This window comes from Papio anubis, chromosome 15 (genome assembly GCF_008728515.1).
Source record: "Papio anubis isolate 15944 chromosome 15, Panubis1.0, whole genome shotgun sequence".
Lineage (NCBI taxonomy): Eukaryota > Metazoa > Chordata > Mammalia > Primates > Cercopithecidae > Papio > Papio anubis.
The window spans coordinates 11,465,238-11,485,575 of NC_044990.1; the positions used below are offsets into that span (position 1 = coordinate 11,465,238).

General features: G+C 41.8%; 1 protein-coding gene across 7 annotated transcripts in view; it reads left to right on the plus strand.

The window, feature by feature from the left end:
* Nucleotides 1–4,764: 4,764 nt before the first annotated feature.
* The window catches only part of PDS5B (PDS5 cohesin associated factor B), a 178,980-nt gene continuing 163,406 nt past the window's right edge, over nucleotides 4,765–20,338 (plus strand). For 6 of the 7 annotated variants that reach the window (XM_021929535.2, XM_021929537.2, XM_021929540.2 and 3 more), the window contains exon 1: nucleotides 4,765–4,861. The gene's annotated coding sequence lies outside the window, so the exon portion shown is untranslated. Of the gene's footprint in view, nucleotides 4,862–5,552; nucleotides 5,738–20,338 lie in introns of those variants that run through there. The other variant, XM_021929536.2, reaches the window with a different exon arrangement.

The following is a 20,338-nucleotide window of genomic DNA, read 5'->3' on the forward strand; positions in this document are numbered from 1 at the left end:
CCTCAGCCTCCCGAGTAACTGGGACTACAGGTGCGTGCCACCATGCCCAGCTAACTGTTTACTTTTTATAGAGGCAGGGTCTTGCTATGTTGCCCAGGCTGGTCTCAAATTCCTAGGCTCAAGCTGTCTGTCCACCTCAGCCTCCTAAAGTGCTGGGATTATAGGAATGAGTCACCGTGCCTGGCCTGTAGATTTTTCAAACAGTGCAAAACTAAATAACATTGATTACTGATTGCATGTGAATATATGAATATATGTGAAACGTATTATATTGAAGGAATTTATATGTCTTTGCACAAATATTCAAACCAGCAGTCTAAATTCTCCTTTGTCATTCTCATTACTTATCAAGTGAAATTGCTCTCGGTTCCATATCTCTTTATTATTTCCAGAAGTTGAATTGATGATAAATGCTTTGTTAAACCCAAATCTCTCTTTGGACGATAATGCAAGCTACCATATTTTGTGTAAAAATTTCTGTCATCTATCTTTCAAACTCTTTTAAAAAGTTAGATGTATCAAACATATTCCAGTATAGTTTCTGAAGATCTAGCTTACAGAAGTTTCCCAGATGATTTTGGTATTCTCCCACTCCACTCCAGTTAAGAACCACTGCCCTGGGACCGTAGACGAATGTGGCATCCTTTCAGGAATATTTGCATTGTAAAGAGGATCACAAGATGGGCACAGTGCCTCATGCAGGGGATTAACTGTGGAGGGAGAAATTTGAGGCACCAGGGGCTGAGTCTTGGATGAGGGTGAAGGAAAAGAGCCCGTACGCTATCTTTCAGCAGCAGTGATATTATGATCCCTGAAGGATCAACTTCAGGGGCTTGGAGTTTATCACAATGCCTCACCTGTTTGCCTAATGCCTAAAATATCACAAAGCTAATTTCTGTTGGGCTTAGTCTCTCCAAATGGATATGAATGGGTTAGTGTGTTATTTTTATTTTTATTTTTATTTTTTAGGTGGAGTCTCGCTCTGTTGCCCAGGCTGGAGTGCAGTGATGTGATCTCCGCTCACTGCAACCTCTCCCTCCTGGGTTCAAGCAATTCTCTGCCTCAGCCTCCTGAGTAGCTGGGATTACAGGTGCCCGCCACCACACCTGGCTAATTTTTGTATTTTTAGTAGAGATGGGGTTTCACCATGTTGGCCAGGCTGGTCTTGAACTCCTGACCTTGTGATCCATCTGCCTTGGCCTCCCAAAGTGCTGGATTACAGGCATGAGCCACCAAGCCCGGCCTAACTTTTTCAAGTGACACAACCACATTCCAAGATGTTTTCTGAGAATCCAATGCCTTAACCCAATAAATTAGTCGAGTGGGAATTTCAGCACAGTTGCAGGCTAACAGGGATCATATTTTTGTCTTGACTAGCCTTTGGGACATACCTTGAATTACACTGAACAGGTAATGTTTGTCTAGGTAGGGCCCAGTCTCATCATTTACTAACTAGCAGCCCAGTGTGCTCTACTATGCATAATATGGTAAACATTTCACCACATTTTGGAAACCATGCTGTAGTGTAGCAAGGTTGTACTCAAAATGCAGTAGGAGCCATGGGGGTATATTTAGGACTGTCTAGGTTAATTGTGTGCATTCCTGATGTCTTCCAACTTCCTGACCTCTTGAACCTCAACTTTAGACTCTATTTAAAAAAGCCCAGGTAACCCAAATATGAGTGACGTGGCAGGCTGAATAATGGTCCCCCTACAAATCCATGTCCTAATCCCCAAACCTTTGAATATGTTATGTTATATGGCAAAGGGGAATAAAGGTCACTAACCAATGGACCTTAAATTACAGATTATCCAAGTGGGCCCAATATAATCACAAGGGTATTAAAAGTAGATAAGGGAGTCAGAGGAAGAGCTGCGGTGACAAAAGCAGGTCAGAGAGACGCCACGGAGCTCACTTTGCGGATGGAGGAAGGAGGACATGAGCCAAGGGATCTGGGCAGCCCCTAGAAGGAAATAGTAAGAAAATGGATTCTCCTTTGGAGCCTCCAGAAAGGCACACAGCCCTGACAACACCTTGATTTTAGCCCAGCGAGATACCTGTCAAACTTCTGCACTCCAGTAAGACAATAAGTTTGTGCTCTTTTAAGCCACCAACTTTGTGATGATTTGTTATAGTGGCAATGTAAAATTAGTAGAAGTGGGAACTACATTTGTGGTTATTCATAATCAAAGACAATTCTCCTAACCATTTCTGTATAAAACCAGCATTTGGACATAATTCCCACATAATTTCTCTTTCTTGGAGTAGAAAGCATTCACAACTGAGTTTTGAATGGTTCACACTCTTAACTATCTTAAATAATGTCACATCCAATTATGTTGATGCTAATGAATTGCAACTTGGCTATTTTTAAAAATCCCAAACACAGAAGATTATTTTTGTTCAAATATCAATTTTAGATTTTAGTTTTCCCAAACAGTATTGTTTTAAATGAAGGTTTATATTACTGATTTCCGTAAAGCCACTTGTAGTCATATAAAAGTATGCCCTTTCATTAGAAATTATGCTTCATTAAAGCTTTAGAGTTTTTCCTCTGCCTGTCCTAATGGTAATTGCCCCATTCACCCTTACCATGTAGCTGTTTTGAAGGCTATCTCCTTTCTGCCCTCTCTTTCTTGGGCTTAATCCTGTGGTGTTAGCAGCCTAATGTGGGCGATATGTATTCTGGGCCTTATTATTGAAACTCAAGGCATCGTTTCATAAGAGAGCGGGTTAATGGCGAAACTGGCAAAACAGCTCACAAAGCTGATGTGACACCTTCATCCCTTTCAGGACTCACTGCCATATACAAGATGTAGAGTGACATTCTTAAAGAATTCATACATTCAACAAAATATTTACTGAGGCTTCTAGGTGTCAAATGATGGGGATAAGAGCACTGAATAATTTATACAAAAATTCCTGGCTTGGCGCAGTGGCTTACGCCTGTAATCCCAGCACTTTGGGAGGCTGAGGCGGGTTGATCACGAGGGCAGGAGATCGAGACCATCCTGGCCAACATGGTGAAATCCCGTCTCTACTAAAAATTACAAAAAATTAGCTGGGAGTGGTGGCACGTGCCTGTAGTCCCAGCTACTTGGGAGGCTGAGGCAGGGGAATCGCTGGAACCCGGGAGGGGGAAGTTGCAGTGAGCTGAGATCGCGCCACTGCACTCCAGCTTGGCGACAGATCGAGACTCCGTCTCAAAAAAAAAAAAAAGAAAAAAAAAAGAAAAAAAAAATTCTTGCTCTCATCCTGCCGTTCTGAAACTTTCTTGCTTCCTGGCTTTGGAGGTTTGGGAATTGAAGAAAATAAAGTAAAAAAGATAAAAACAACCAAAGAGGAAAGGTTTTTCTAGATCTAGACATCCTACTCTCTTCTTCCATACAAGATTTATGCTGATGGAACAACAATGTAAAACAAGAAAATTCCTGAGATAATTTTAAAAAGAGAGCAGAAAAAACTCATAGTGGACTTCATCAAGGAATGTGTAAAATGGGTAGAACCTGGAGTATTCAGTGGCAAAATCTTGGACATAGGAATACAGTAACACAACATATTGGTCTAGCAAGCACTGTAGGAGACTGAAGCGGAATTGTCCAGGAAATCCCACAAAAATGGAAATGAAGAGGTCTCAGTATCTCCAGGTGCAGAAGGGAGATAGCCTTCAAAACAGCTACATGGTAAGGGTGAATGAGGCAATTACCATTAGGACAGACAGAGTAAAATGCACCTAGTATCTCTAGGTGCACAGTAACATTAGTTTACAGATCAGCATTACCTATCTTTTCTTTCACCTGATAAGTATCCTATTGTAATCCATTCATTCACCCTTTGCTTGTTCATTGTTGAAACAAATTCTCCCTGGAACAAAATTCTAGTAACCAAATACATCATATCGGGGGAAACTTCCTTACAGAAGGGATGATATTAAAGTAAAAAGAGGAGGAAGTCCCTTCTTCAGTTCTGGCAGGGGAGGAAAAGCTTCCCCCAAGGTAGGTGATCTGTTGTGACCAGGCTAAACCCACTTGAGGGACTGGCATCCCCTAAAGGTGAAGAGGGAAGGAGACCCACCTCCTGGAATGTGTCCCTGTGGTCTCCAGATGATGTCTTCCTTTAATAAGGACAATTCTGCCAAAGGAATAGAATGCTTTGTCACAGGCTCAGTTACTCTGTGTCTCCGCCAGCTTACCACCTATGAACAATTCATCAAATTAGGAAAGCGGGGAGATTTAATAAAGACATAACACATAAAGTGTAGGAAAACTATTTGTATGGCATTCCGAGACGACTAGGTCAGAATTAACAAGGAGCAAAGTAGTTAATAATACCAATTCTGTTAACCCAGCACAACACCTGTGCTGAATGTCAGTGTTTAAAAAAATCTCCCAATCTTTATCTAAAAAGATAGGGCTACGTAACAATCGGAATGATTTTTGTCGGTGGAGGTCTAGGAAGCAGCAAGGGCAGTGGACGCCTTGACAGCTGCCAGTCTCGCGGCCTCCGCGGCGGCGTGCCCGGGTGGCTGCGTGCGCGCGGACGGGGCGGGGCTGAGGAGGGGAGTGCGCGCGCGCGGACGGGGCGGGGCGGAGCTCGGAGGGCGGGCGCGCGCGGGGCCGTCTGGTCGGCAGGGGGCGCTGCGCACCCATGCCGCGCTCTGCCTGCCCCCGGGTGCTGTCCGCGGCGGTTCGATTGGAGCAGCCGCCGAAGAGCGCTTGGCGCCATTTTGAAGCGGAGAGGAGGAGGAACGGCCGGGCTGGCTGCGGAAGGGGAGGGGGGAGAGAAGGCGATTGGATGCGGCGGCGGCGGTGGATCCCGGAGAGCCGCGGAGTGAGAGGAGTAGCGAGTCGGGAACCCGGAGGTAGGAAACAATTCAGTTAACGGAAAGAAAATGTCTCTCTTCTCTGGCCGCGGCGTTCCATTTTTCGGTGGCCGCCACTGCCGCTGTGTGTGTGTGTGTGTGTGTGGCAGGGTTGAAGCGCCGCCCGCCCGGGTGCCAGGCGCGACTCTCCTCCCGGCATCGGGGGCTGCAGCGGGCGGCTGCCTGGCGGCGGCCCGGGGCGGGGGTCGCGGGGCGCGGGCCGGCTGCGCGGTGGGGTGGGAGGGCCCGCGGCGGCCTCCCGCCGTGGGCTCACGCAGCCTCTGGAAATTAAGCGCTCACGAGTCCGGCCCGGGCGGCGGCGGCGGCGGCGGCGGCGGGCGGTGACCTTGCGCGCGGGCGGGGGGTCAGGGGCCGCCCGGCCGCCCACGCCCTCCCCGCCGCCCGCGCCCTCCCGCCGCCGCCGCCGCCGCCACCGCCACCGCCGCCGCCGCCGCCGCCGCCGCCGCCGCCGCCGCGCCCTCCCCGCGCCCCGGCCGGCCGGCGGCGCATTTCCCGGGCGGCAGGCGGGCGGCGCGGTGCTCCTGTTGAATCCTCCCGCGGGCGGGCTTCTCCCCCTTCCGGGCGAGGGGCGGGCGGGGACCACGGGTCGGGGCCGCGGGCGCCCTCGCCCTGCCGCCGGGTCCCCGCGCGCCGCCTGGCCTGCGCTTCGGGCCAGGGGACGGGCTGAGCGTGACATTTTTGCGCTGTTCCTCGCTGCTCGCCGGAGGGAAATCGCGCTCACCGCGCCGCCCGGAGTGGGTGCTCGGGGAACCTGAGGACCCCGTTGAGGAAGAGCCCAGCGCTGGCGTGGAGGGACTCCTCCCAGGCGACAACTGGGTTCTAGCTTTCCTTTCGGAAGGAACGGCGGGGAAAATGGTGTGCAATTGTGACTCGTTAATGTTTTTGCACTGTTATTTTAATGCTACTTTAAAAGTTTTCGTTCCGGAGAAAAACCTTGTTTGTTGTTGTTGCTGCTACTGCTGTTGGTTTTTGGTAGAGACGTGAAAGCTAACTCTGAAGTAGCTCGACAGTTATTTTGGAGGAATGACTGAAACCAGAAACGCCGCCCCTCGCCTTCGGAACTGCAGGCTGCTGCGTTTCTTGCCGCGGACGGGGCGAGCTCCGGGAAGGGTTGAAAGAGCAGCTACCCACCGATTCCGCGCGCGTCTTCAACAGCCTCTCTACCCCAGCAAGGGTTAACCCTTTTTTATGTCGAAGAAAGTGCTTCTTGTATTAATAAGAGGTGATGGATGGGCAGTGGTGCCCCGACTGATCCTACCCTGTCGATGAAATAGTTTCGGAAACTTTGGATATAGCTTTAATTTAGAGAGTTGGTCTGCGGTGTGGAGAGAGTTGGGTAATCCTATACCATCTTCCTAATAAACTTCAAAAACTCACGTTGTGTTTACATGCAGGAGGCGAGCTGTAAATAAATCGTGATTACCCAATACTTGAACGGCAATATAGTCATTGTTCTCAGTTAACCCATCCAGAGTTCCCAGACAGAACGTTTTTTATATTAACTCATGTAGTGGTCAGGTAAACTAGTTAAAAGCCACAAATATGGACTTGAAAGACAGCTCGTTATGCAGTACACACGTCTGGGATGTTCGCATCTTTAGGGACAATAAAATGAGTATTCAATGGTGTATGAGGGTCAGTTCGTGAAACAGTCTTGTATCTCATGGTGATAGCAGAAAACCGAATTAAAATTTGTAGTGGTGAACATGTAGGTGAAAGTTACTTGGGACCTTTTATGTTAAGATCGATTGATTGTCAGAAACTGTAAAAACATTTTAAGAACGTTATTCCTCAGAAATAAGATTTGTGCTTAATATACGTTTACAAGTATATGTAAAAAGATGCACTTTAGACTTTATAAAAATTATCCAAATAGTGACTTTTTCCTCCTTTTTCTGATGGTTTAAAAAATTGTCCTCTTCTCAGCTGGCGTTTACTTAAAGGTGTATTTTAAATGGGAAGGTAGTGTTTATGTTCACCCTTTTTCTTTTTTTCTTTTCTCCTTGTTTTGGTTAAGGCTGATTTTTCCTATATTCACTTTTACAGCAGCTTTTGTTACTCTTGTCGCCTTTATTCTCTCGTGTTAGTCTCTCCCCTCTCATTTTTACCCCCGTATTAGAGAGACATGTACTGATGATAGTGATTCTTGTCGTGAGATGTTTGTATTAAGCTTATTTGTAGTAAGATTCTACCGAGTTGGCTGTTTGATGAAAGTTGTTTAAATTGTTCTGCAGCTTTGTTTAACAAAGTAACATTTTGAGGAGTAGGCTTTATCAATAATTTGTTAGGCCTAAGATAAAGCAATACTTTGTGTTAGGGCTTGCCCTGGAGAAGAATGCAATGGTAGAAAATACCCAAAACTTTGTGAGAAAGAAATATTTCGGGAAGTTGTATTCTTTCTGCTTATTCCTCTTGGGAAATTTAGAGACTGCCTTAGAACTAACAGGAGTGCGCTCAGTAATATTTGGCTTATGGACTCTTGAATGACATGGACTGTATATAACTTATATTGGAAAAGAATACATTTATGTTTCCTCCGTTAGTGTTGGAGAGCAACAAGAAAACTTAAGGATGATCTCCAACTCGCTTATACATGAGAAATTCGGTTCAGATTTTAATTTCATTGATTTATCTGAGGTCACAGTCGTATTCATGTGGTGGAATTGGGGCAGCTCTTAGATATCCTGGAAGCTGAGAAGTTTCCCCATTGTCTTTTTTTTTTTGTTCTATTCAGGATTTAGCAATATTTATTAATAAAAATTCAGGGTAGCACATTACCTTCCATCCCCTTCTCACCTTTTTATTCATTTAACCAAGAATAAAGTTTTGTGGTTAGCCATCTGTTTCAGCGTCTGGTTTTTAATAATTTCTGTTTAGGATTCAGTCCATTTAGGTTGTCTCAGAAGATAACTTCTTGTAGGTCTCTGTCTCCGGGAGCTGCCTGCTCTTTCATTATGTAATATTACTTGACATGGCATTTATTTATTGTTTGTGAAACTTTTAAGAGTAATTTGGGAAAGTTAGTATGACCTTTGTTTTGTTACAAGATACAGTGCATACGTGAGTGTGTGTGTTTTTTAATTTTTAAACTTAGTTTGCCACACAAGTCATCTGTCACTTCCAGTTACAATATGCATTTTATTTGATTTTCGTATTTCTGTTCGGGAATGTTAAAGATTCCAAAAATACTTAGTTTAAAAATAAGCCCAGTAATTTCTCTGAGAATGTATTTACTTTTTAAACTTAGTTAAGAAGCTGCCAAATGGTTTACAGTTCTAACTCCTTGGAGAGTAGAGTTGAGCCCTTTTCTCACACTGTTCTGTTATAAGCCACCTGATTCTAACCATTTCCCCCCATTAGTTGAAAAAGGTTTTAGAATCCTTTCTCATCAGTTAGTTCAGAATTAAGAATAAGTCTGCTGTGTTGAGACTGTAATTGTTTTAGCTGGCATGAGTGATCATGTACAGTGAGAAAATCATGACAATAAATCTTAGGTGAATAAAATTTAGTTGTTCAAATCTTAAAGCCTTTGAGATTTAAAAAGTATCCATAATCATTGTGTTCTAATAATTAGACATTAATAATAAGTAGTAATTAGAAATACTTGGTTTAGCTGTGTAAAACTTGAAGGCTAACAGGCGTGGGGGAAGGACTGATTAAAGCAAGAAACTATTTTGAGGCCTGCCACTCTCTCTTTTGACAGATCATGACCTGATTCAGTTAAAATGAACAGGCACTAAACTTCTGTATACATACAGTACCAAGGATGGTTTAATAAACAGGACTGAAGAAGACACCCTGTCCTATAGAAGTGTAGAGTAGTGGTTGGCCATCCACAGCAAGGTGATGAGAACTGAGACAGACCAGAGAGTAGGAACTCTGCTGTTACTTAGTTCCGAAGGAGCAGGCCCTCCTTCCTTTTCAGTGAAGAGTTGAGGTTGCTCTTTTTATGTGGGAGAGTGAAATTAGCCAAGATTAGATCCCATAAGGAGAAGGAGGGGCTGTTATAACCAAGACCGTTGTCTTTCTCTAGAAGAGAATGGTTAGGGACCTGGAAAGAAATGAGAGTTTGTGTTTCCTTAGGTAGGATAGGATTCTTTCTCCCCAGAGGTAATTTTAGGGAAGTAATTAGGAGATTTTAAAGGAAAGCTCTGTATCTCCAAAATATATCCCTTAGTAGCTGAAATTTTACCAGGTGGCTTTCAGATATGGGATGGTTTGGATTGGGTGCGGGGGTGAGAGTTGCAGGGGTGAGAGTTGCAGGCCTTAAGTACTCTATTAGGGGAATAGAGTACTTAATGAATTGTGTATTTTAAGTTAAATGTTATACAGGTGTATGGTTAAAAAAAAAATTAATGGTACAGAGAGTAAAAAATGTTACTTTTCTCCTCCCCCCACAGGTAACTCACTGTTAACAGTTTCTCAAAAGTTTACTTTAAAAAAAAATTATACAAAGAGTATTGTTAAACTGCTGTACTATTAAAATTTACTATTTATTAAAATTTACTAATAAAATTTACTATTTTATTTATTTTATTATTATTATTATTATTTTTTGAGATGGAGTCTCGCTCTGTTGCCCAGGCTGGAGTGCAGTGGGGGCGATCTCGGCTCACCACAACCTCCATCTCCTGGGTTCAAGCGATTCTCCTGCCTCAGCCTCCCGAGTAGCTGGGACTATAGGCATGTGCCACCGTGCCCGGATAATTTTTGTATTTTTAGTAGAGACTGTGTTGGCTAGGCTAGTCTCAAACTCCTGACCTCGTGATCCGCCCGCCTCAGCCTCCTGAAGTGTTGGGATTACAGGCATTAGCCATCACGCCCAGCCTAATATTTTATTTTTTAACTGTAATTTACTTTTTTCCTGGTTAAGTTACAAGCTCTTTTCATACTGGCACATACAGATCAACATAATCATGAAATGATTAGAATATTTTATAACGTAATTATTTTTTCTGACTCCTGTTGAGTAAGTACTATGTTGTAATAGTTTGCGTTAACCAGCACTGTATGAGAATACCTTTGACATGTATTTACCAACATTGGACTTTAAAAACTATATTGCCAATTTGATATATATGAAATTTGTCTTGTTTTAGGTTTTATTTGTTTGTGAGTGAAGGTAACCATTTGTTTATATGCTTATTAGGGGGAAGTCATTTGCAACATATTCTTTAATCAAGTGGTTTAATGCTAGTTTAATTTATTTGCTGCTCCCACCACCTACCTTCACCCTTACCTAAGAGCTAAGATGGTCTGAGAGAGGTGGGACTTTCAGAAGAGGAAAAATATTTTGGGGCTCGTGGCACCTTGACAGGGAGCAGTGCTCGGAATGGAGAGTCTACAGCACCTGGCTTTGAACAATTTTGGGTCAGTATCAGAGTATTGAAAGCCCTTGACTTGGTGTTAACATAAGGTAGAAGAGAAACTGAAGCGACAGACAGGAAGGGAGATTTGAGAGTCAGAGCAAATAAATTTTGCATAGAGTCAGCCCCACCTTGTACCATCTGCTTATCCTGTCTCATCATTCCTCCCTACCACCTTCAACTATCATTTCATTTTTATTCATATTGTCATTTGGTTTTCTTCTCTTTTCTTGTCAGGCATGGCAGCCTGGACCTGGGTATTTCAGTTGCCCCAGAGATGAGGGGTACTTAGTTTTTGGTTTTCTTTTTTTTTTTGAGACAGAGTTTCGCACTTGTTGCCCAGGCTAGAGGGCAGTGGTGCTATTTCGGCTCACTGCAGCCTCCGCCTCGCGGGTTCAAGCGATTCTCCTGCCTCAGCCTCCTGAGTAGCTGGGACGACAGGTGCACGCCACCACATCCAGCTAATTTTTTGTATTTTTAGTAGAGACAGGATTTCACCATGTTGGCCAGGCTAGTCTCGATGAACTCCTGGCCTCAGGTGATCTGCCCGCCTTGGCCTCTCAAAGTGCTGGAATTACAGGCATGAGCCACTGCGCCTGGCCTAAGTAGAAGCTCTTGAGCTCTTTTTCCCCCTCTGTCTCTTTGGTACCATTCCTTTCAGCTTTCGACTCTCCCTAGCCTTCTGGGGTAACATAAATAGGTCAAGTCTTTATAACTGTAGTTGGAATTTGGAAGGTCACTGACATTTAAGACTTGAACATCCCTAGGAGCATATATCATGATGTGATGCTTGATAAGTGAGGTCCCTTTCTAAGGAATGCAGAAGAGCATGGTGGTTAATTTAAGCATATAGACTTAAGAGTCAAGACAGCGTGGGTTTTTATATGCTCTAGCTAAACAAGCAATTACCTAATCTTACTAAATCTCAACTTCTTAATCTGAACAGTGGGATTGATAGCAGAAACCTCATTTTAAAAAAACAGCTTTATTGAGATATAACTCACATACCATAATCCATTGAAAATATACAATTCATTGTTTTCTAGGATACTCATAGGTTTGTGCAACCATCATCACAGTCTGAGTTTGGAACATTTTTGTCTCCTGTTTAAAACGCCAAGCCAAATGTAAATTAGTACAGCCATTACGGAGAATATTATGGGGGTTCCTCAAGAGGTGAGAAGGGATAGAAGTTGGCTAAAGGCTACAAAATTTAGCTAGATAGGAGGAATAAGTTCTAGTGTTGTACCGGGTGACTATAGCTGACCCTTGAACAGTGAAGGGGTTAGGGGCACCAACCCCTGTGCAGTTGAAACTCCACATATAACTTTTATTTCTCCAAACTTAGCTAGTAATAGCCTACTGTTGATTGGAAGCCTTACTGATAACACAAGCTGTCAATTAACACATGGAGTGCAGTGGCACGATCTTGGCTCACTGCAACCTCCGCCTCCTGGGTTCAAGCGACTCTCATGCCTCAGCCTCCAGAGTAGCTGGGATTACAGGCACCCGCCACCACGTCCAGCTAATTTTTGTATTTTTAGTGGAGATGGGGTTTTGCCATGTTGGCCAGCCTGGTCTTGAACTCCTGACCTCAGGTGATCCGCCTGCCTTGGCCTCCCAAAGTGCTGAGACTACAGGGGTGAGCCACCATGCCTGGCCTCCATACTGTATTCTTAAAGCAAGCTAGAGAGAAGGCAATTTTATTAAGAAAATTATAAGGAAGGAAAATATATTGGCTATTCATTAAGTGGAAGTGGATCATCATAAAGGTCTTTAGCCTTTTTGTCTTCCTGTTGAGTAGGTTGAGGAGGAGGAGGAAAAGGAAGGATTAGTCTTGTTGTCTCAAGGGTGACAAGGTGGAAGAGGTGGAGGAGGTGGAAGAGGAGGCAGGAGAGGCAGGCACACTGTAACTTTTACTGAACAAAATCCATGTATAAGTGAAACTGCACAGTTCAGACCTGTGTTGTTGTTACATATTTTCAGCTAGCTAGAAGACAGGATTTGAATGTCCCAACACAAATAAATGATAAATGTTTGAAGTGATGGATATATTAATTACCCGGATTTGATCATTACACATTGTATGTATTGAAGTATCACCACGTAACCCACAAACATGTACAATTATATGCTGGTTAAAAATCATAAAAATTAAAAAAAACCCCCAAACTTACTAGCTGTCACTTCCCATCACTCCTTATTTCATTAGTGTTTGGGATAAGCCGGGTCAAATGTTAGGTTGGTGCCAAAATGTAAGTACACAGTAAAAAAGCAGTTAACTTTTTGCAGGGAGACCATATGTGGCGAAGTCCATTTACATAGTTTTAGAGAATGCGAAAATGGGATAATTACTGAATGGATGTTTGCATACTTGCATACTGTGCAAGGATGTGGTGCACAGTGCTGGATAGAGATATAAAGATGAAAGATATTCAATCAAGAGATGTATATTCAAGTGGGAGGAAAGAGGCTGGTATAAAAATAATTATAAAACAAGCCAGAGTATCGTTAGTGCCTTCAGGAAGGTGTCAATACAATATTTGGAATTGGAAACTTGACAAATGGAGATTAATCATGTTACTCTGAGAGTGTAGGAACTATGAAGAACTTCCTGAAGGAGTGACCATTTTGACCAAGTCTTAGGTGATGGAAAGATGGGATTTCTGGCTTTAATGAAGAGTAAAGAATGCTATGCTTTTTGAAGTCTTAAATTGTTTTTGTTTTTGTACCCTCATGCTGCCGCCGCCGTTTGATTGCCTCTGGAAGCTATTCCTACACCTTTTTTTTTTTTTGGATGTTTCTAATCTGTTGTGAACCTGGGGGACTAAATTACTAAATAATCTTTTATTGAGAGCCTGATGTCTTTATGAAAAGGATAATAATATATGGTCTTACGCTGTCATTTTGATATAGTTGCTTTTTTAGTTTATTCCGTGGGTGTTGGTTTCATCCCTGTTAATTGGCCTTATAGAATAAATAATTCCTAGAAAATTAGCCTTGTATACATGTTTTCTTCTCCAAGGCTTCTAGTAACAACTATGTCCCCTGACCATTCTCCTGAATTTCCCATCTTGTTTTTCTAGTGCACTGTTGGACCCAGCACCTTCAGTACAACATGTCTCAAACTGAGCTACCTTCTCTTACTCTTTAACATCTTTCCAACTTGTACTTTGATTAATAACAGATTTCTTTCTTTCTTTCTTTTTTTTTTAAAGTTGTAGGGGATGACTAGGTTTATCATGTCAGAAACCTGGGAGTCATCTCGAGTTCTCCATCTCCGCTACCTTTCACATTAAATAAGTTACCAAATCCTGTTGATTCTGATATAGTATTTTTAAAGGTTATTATTATTTTAAATTATACACACATGTATACTCCGAAAGTAAGAGGGCAAAAAGAAAAAAGATATACAATAAAAAAACTCATTCCTTCCCCATCTGTCTCAAATGTTTATGTATGTTAGTGTTATCTCATACCCTTCTGGGGATTTAAAAGCCACCATATAGAAGGAACCACATGCTTAAACAAATAATAACACACAGTATGGGATGTCCACAATAAAGGTATACACAGGGTCTGTGAGAAGGAGAAAGAACCACCATGTATCCCCTAAAAGAAGAGTTAGGTATTGGAAAAACCTTCCTATTAGGTCCTGAATAGAAGATGAAAAGCAGAACTTTGGACACATAAATAAGCCGAACTGAGCTATTAATAAGCAGAGAAATATCAATTAGACACAGAGACAAAGGGTCTAACAATAGGATGCTAGAACATTTCATTGTTTGGGGAGTTCAGAGGACCTGTCTGGAAATAAAAGAAAATGCTGGCAGCTACACACAGTGGCTTACGTCTGTAATTCCAGCACTTTAGGAGGCTGAGGTGGACTTCCTGAGGGCATAGACTTGCAGTTAGTTTGGATCTAGTGAAAATTTCAGCACATTGTAGATGATGAATATTTATTGAATATATGTAAGAATATATACACACACACACACACTAAACATACATGTGACAACCCAAGAAAAGGAAAATTAATACAATATTAAGCTCACAGATTTATTTAGAAATTTAAAATTTTATTTTTATTGAGGTATAATTAAAATACAGTAAAATGTACAGATGTTAGCTGTTCACTTGGATGAGGTGTGACGATTATACACATGTAACCAATAACTACAAGAAGATGTAGAGCATTTTTATTACCTCACAACGTTCCCTTGTTGCTCTCTCCATTCAATTTCTCTTGCCTCCAAACACTGATTTCTAAATGTAGATTAGTTTTGTTCTATCTTCATACAGTGCGTGCTCTTGTGTATCTGACTTCTTTGGCTTAACATATTTTGAGATTCATCCGTGGGGTTGGATGTATGAGTAGTTTTTATTGCTGAGTAATATTTCATTGGGTGAATATTTCACAGTTTATCTTCTGTTGATGGACATTTGGGTAGAATCCAGTTTTTGACTATTATGAATAAGGCCTATACAGGTCTTTTTGCAAGCATGTGTTTTCATTTCTCTTGAGTAAATACCTAGGAATGGAATTGCTGGTTTATAGGCATATGTGTATTTAACTTTACAGGAAACTAGTTTTTCAAAGTGGTTTTCCTTTTTATATTCCCACCTGAATATATGAATGTTCTAGTTGTTTTACATCCTCACCAACACTTGGGTAGTCAACCTTTTTAATTTTAGCTATTCTAGTGGGTGTGGAATGGTATCTCATTGTGGTTTTATTTTGGATTTCCTTAATATCTAGTGATGTTGAGCACCTTTTTGCATGGTTTTTGACAGTGTATTTTCTTTTGTAGGATGCCTGTTCAAGCTTTCTGCCCATTAAAAAATGGATTATCTTTTTCCTGTTGATATGCAGGAATTCTTAATGTACTCACAATACAAATTCTATGTCAGATAAGAGTATTGAGAGTACTTTCTCCTGTTTTGTAACTTGCCTTATCTTTTCTTTAACAGAGTATTTCGATGAGTGGAAGTTTTAAATTTTGATGAAGTCTAGTCAGTCAACTTTTTGTTTTAGGGATTGTGCTTTGAGTTTTTATTTTTTATTTTTTTTGAGACAGCATCTCACGCTCCCAGGCTAGAGTTCAGTGGCTCCATCATAGCTCACTGCAGCCTGGAACTTCTGGGCTCAAGCCACGCTCCTGCCTCAGCCTCCTGAGTAGCTGGGTCTACAGATGCGTGCCACCATGGCCGGCTCTTTTTTTTTTTTGTATTTTTTGTAGAGATGGGGTTCATCATGTTGCCCGGGCTGGTCTTGAACTCCTGGGCTCAAGTGATCCTCCCACCTCAGCCCCCCAAAGTGCTGGGATTACAGGCATGAGCCAGCGTGCCTGGCCCTTTAATTTCTTTTTCACGTATTATTGCAGCATCTGGGATCTTCAATACAACATTGAAAATAAATGGTGAGAATGGCTGGGTGCAGTGGTATGGTCCTGTAGTCCCAACTAGAGGATTGCTTGAGCCCAGGAGTTCAAGTCCAGCCTGGGCAATGTAGAGAGACCCTGTCTCTTTAAAAAACGAAAGCGGCTGGGCACGGTGGCCCATGCCTGTAATACCAGCACTTCGGGAGGCCGAGGCAGCGGGGTGGGAGGTAGGTTGCGAGGTCAAGAGATAGAGACCATCCTGGCCAATGTGGTGAAACCCCGTCTCTACTAAAAAAATACAAAAATTATCTGGGTATGGTGGCGCACATCTGTAATCCCAGCTACTCAGGAGGCTGAGGCAGGAGAATCGCTTGAACCTGGGAGGCGCAGGTTGCAGTGAGCGGAGATTGCGCCACTGCACTCCAGTCTGGCGACAGAGCGAGACTCCATCTCAAAACAAAGAAAGAAAATTAAACTAATTTCTGTGTTAACATAAAATACGTTTTAAAATGACTTTTTTTTTTTTTTAAATGAGAGTGAACATCCTTCTCTTGTTCCTGATCTTAAGGGGGAAGGCATTCAGTCTTTCCCCAGTAAGTAGTATGTCAGTAGTGGATATTTTGTAGATTAAAGAAAAGAAAATCAGACAAGATGTTTCCTTCCAGTTTACTGGGATTTTAATTTAATTTAGTTAATTAATTAATTTACTTTTTGAGATGGAGTCTCACTCTGTCACCCAGGCTGGAGTGCAGTGGTGCAATCTCGGCTCACTGCAAGCTCCGCCTCCCGGGTTCAAGCGATTCTCCTGACTCCCCCTCCCAAGTAGCTGAGACTACAGGCGCCTGCCATCACACCCAGCTAAGTCTTTTTATATTTTTAGTAGAGATGGGATTTCACTATGTTGGCCAGGCTGGTCTCGAACTCCTGACTTTGTGATCCATCTGCCTCGGCCTCCCAAAATGCTGAGATTACAGGCGTGAGCCACCGTGCCTGGCCAGGATTTTTATTTTTAAATTATGAATGGATGCTGAATTTTGTCAGATGCCCTCTCCCCTTTTTGGTATTTATTGAGATTATTGTAGTTTTTAAATATTCCATTTTATTAACTTATTTAGAGACAGGGTCTCACTGTATTGCCCAGGCTGGAGTGCAGTGATGCACTCATAGCTCACTGTAACCTCAAATTCCTGGGCTCAAGCAATCCTCCTGCTTTAGCCTGCTGAGTAGCTAGGACTACAGGCATGTGCCACCAAGAACTTCCTTTAATGTTGCATAATGTATAGGTCTAGTAATAGCATCAGTTTTCATTACTTTAAATATATCTATGTTTTACTGTCATTTTTCAAGGATATTTTTGCTGGATATAGAATTCTCAGTTGATTTTTTTTTCTTCAATCACTTCTAAGATGTCATTTTATTCTTCTCTGGTCTCCATTGTTTCTTTAATTTTCAAGATGTTGAAAGTTATTGTCATATAAATATAACATACATATTGAGTAGGATAAAATTATATTGTATTTATGAATTGTTTTTGTATTCTGTTTGGACTTTGGTGAGCTTATTTTTCATTTATTTAGTTTTTTTTTTTTTTTTTTTTGCGAGACTGAGTCTTGCTCTGTTGCCCAGGCTGGAGTGCAGTGCCGTGATCTCGGCTCACTGCAACCTCCGCCTCCTGGATTCAAGCATTTCTCCTGCCTCAGCCTCCCGAGTAAGCTGGGATTACAGGTGCAAGCCACCATACCCAGCTAATTTTTCGTATTTTTAGTAGAGATGGGGTTTCACCGGGTTGATCAGGCTGGTCTTGAACTCCTGACCTCGTGATTCGCCCACCTTGGCCTCCCAAAGTGCTGGGATCCCAGGCGTGAGCCACTGCACCTGGCCTGTTTGATTTGTAAGTTGATGTTTTTCACAGAATTTGGTACATTTTAGACCTCACTTAATGCCTTTTCTGCCCCATTCCTCTGTTTTACCTTCTGAGATTCTGCTTACATGTTATTCTGTTTAAAATTGGTCTATGAATATATATTAATTTTTTTCAATCTTTCTCTGTTTTTCAGACTCTTTTAAATGTTGTGTTTAATGTGTAGGGAAGCCTGTTTTCAATGAATGCACCCTTCAATTACAGTATTTTGTTAAAAAAATTCCATTAAAAAATTCCATTTATCTGCTGAGATTCCTCATTGTAACAGTATTTTTCTTTAAGTCTTTGAATGTATTCATAATAGCTGTTTCGAAGTCCTTGTTTATTCTTTTACTGTATTAATGGACTTTTGACTCTTTTTTCCCCCTTGATAGTAGGTCACATTTTCCTGCTTCATTTCATGAATAGAAAATTTTTGTTATAGAGTGGATATGATACATCATATCTCTAAACTCTTTTTATGCTTCCCTTGATGAATGTTAAAATTAGTGGCTGATTATATTGAATTTGTGGAACCTTGGTCTTCTGTTTTAAGATGGGTCTATAGGAAAGTCTTAGGTGTTGGCCAGGCACGGTGGCTCACTCTTGTAATCCCAGCACTTCTGGGAGGCTGAAGTGGGTGGATCACTTGAGGTATCAAAAGTTTGAGACCAGCCTGGCCAACATGGCAAAACCCTGTCTCTACAAAAATACAAAGATTATCTGGGTGTGATGGCAGGCACCTGTAATCCCAGTTACTTGGGTGGCTGAGGCAGGAGAATCGCTTGAACCCGGGAGGCAGAGGTTGCAGTGAGCCGAGATCTTGCCACTGCACTGCAGCCTGGGCAACAGAGTGAGACCTGGTCTTCAAAACAAAACAAAAAGTTTGAGTTGTTCACCAGGCCCTTCTCACTTGTCCATACTTCAAGCTCATGTCTCCTCTGCAGTGAACATGAAGTAAGGTGGGGGGAGGGGGGAGGGATAGCATTAGGAGACATACCTAATGTAAATGACGAGTTAACAGGTGCAGCACACCAACATGACACGTGTATACATATGTAAGAAACCTGCACATGTACCCCAGAACTTAAAGTAAAATTAAAAAAACAATAAATAAATACAAGGATTAAAAAAAGAATTTAACTGAAAAACATTGTTTTGAATGCATTCATTTCCTAAAGGAGGAAGATCAAATATTAAAAACCTAACTTCTTACAGTTGCATTTACATTAAAACAAAATGGGCAATGTCCAAATTCAAAAGAAAAATCAACACATTTTAATAAATGCATTTAAACTACACTGTTACCCTTACACTTGTGCTGGCAATACAAAAGAACGAACTTATTAAAAGATGTATGTGCCATCTCTAAAACCAACTCAATCTAGTCCAAATGGTATTGCCTAGGTTTTCTTCTAGGGTTTTTATGGTTGTAGGTCTAACATTTAAGTCTTTAATCCATCTTGAATTAATTTTTGTATAAAGTGTAAGGAAGGGATCCAGTTTCAGCTTTCTACATATGGCTAGCCAGTTTTCCCAGCACCATTTATTAAATAGGGAATCCTTTCCCCATTTCTTGTTTTTGTCAGGTTTGTCAAAGATCAGATGGTTGTAGATGTGTGCTGTTATTTCTGAGGGCTCTGTTCTCTTCTATTGGTCTATATCTCTGTTTTGTTACCAGTACCATGCTGTTTTGGTTACCGTAGCCTTGTAGTATAGTTTGAAGTCAGGTATCGCGATGCCTCCAGCTTTGTTCTTTTGGCTTAGGATTGTCTTGGCAATGCGGGCTCCTTTTTTGGTTCCACATGAACTTTAAAGTAGTTTTTTCCAATTCTGTGAAGAAAGTCATTGGTAGCTTGATGGGGATGGCATTGAAACTATAAATTACTTGGGCACTATGTCCATTTTCACGATACTGATTCTTCCTATCCATGAGCATGGAATGTTCTTCCATTTGTTTGTGTCCTCTTTTATTTTGTTGAGCAGTGGTTTGTAGTTCTCCTTGAAGAGGTCCTTCACATCCCTTGTAAGTTGAATTCCTAGGTATTTTATTCTCTTTGAAGCAATTCTGAATGGGAGTTCACTCATGGTTTGACTCTCTGTTTGTCTGTTACTGGTGTATAGGAATGCTTGTGATTTTTGCACATTGATTTTGTATCCTGAAACTGCTGAAGTTGCTTATCAGCTTAAGGAGATTTTGGGCTGAGATGGGGTTTTCTAAATATCCAATCATGTCATCTACAAACAGGGACAATTTGACTTCCTCTTTTCCTAATTGTATACCCTTTATTTATTTCTCCTGCCTGATTGCCCTGGCCAGAACTTTCAACACTATGTTGAATAGGAGTGGTGAGAGAGGGCATCCCTGTCTTGTGCCAGTTTTCAAAGGGAATGCTTCCAGTTTTTGCCCATTCAGTATGATATTGGCTGTGGGTTTGTCCTGAATCGCTCTTATTATTTTGAGATATGTCCCATCAATACCTAGTTTATGGAGAGTTTTTAGCTTGAAGTGCTGTTGAATTTTGTCAAAGGCCTTTTCTGCATCTATTGAGATAATCATGTGGTTTTTGTCTTTGGTTCTGTTTATATGATGGATTACGTTTATTGATTTGCGTATGTTGAACCAGCCTTGCATCCCAGGGATGAAACCAACTTGATCGTGGTGGGCAAGCTTTTTGATGTGCTGCTGTTTTCAGTTGGCCAGTATTTTACTGAGGATTTTTGCATCGATGTTCATCAGGGATATTGATCTAAAATTCTCTTTTTTTTGTGTGTGTCTCTGCCAGGCTTTGGTATCAGGATGATGCTG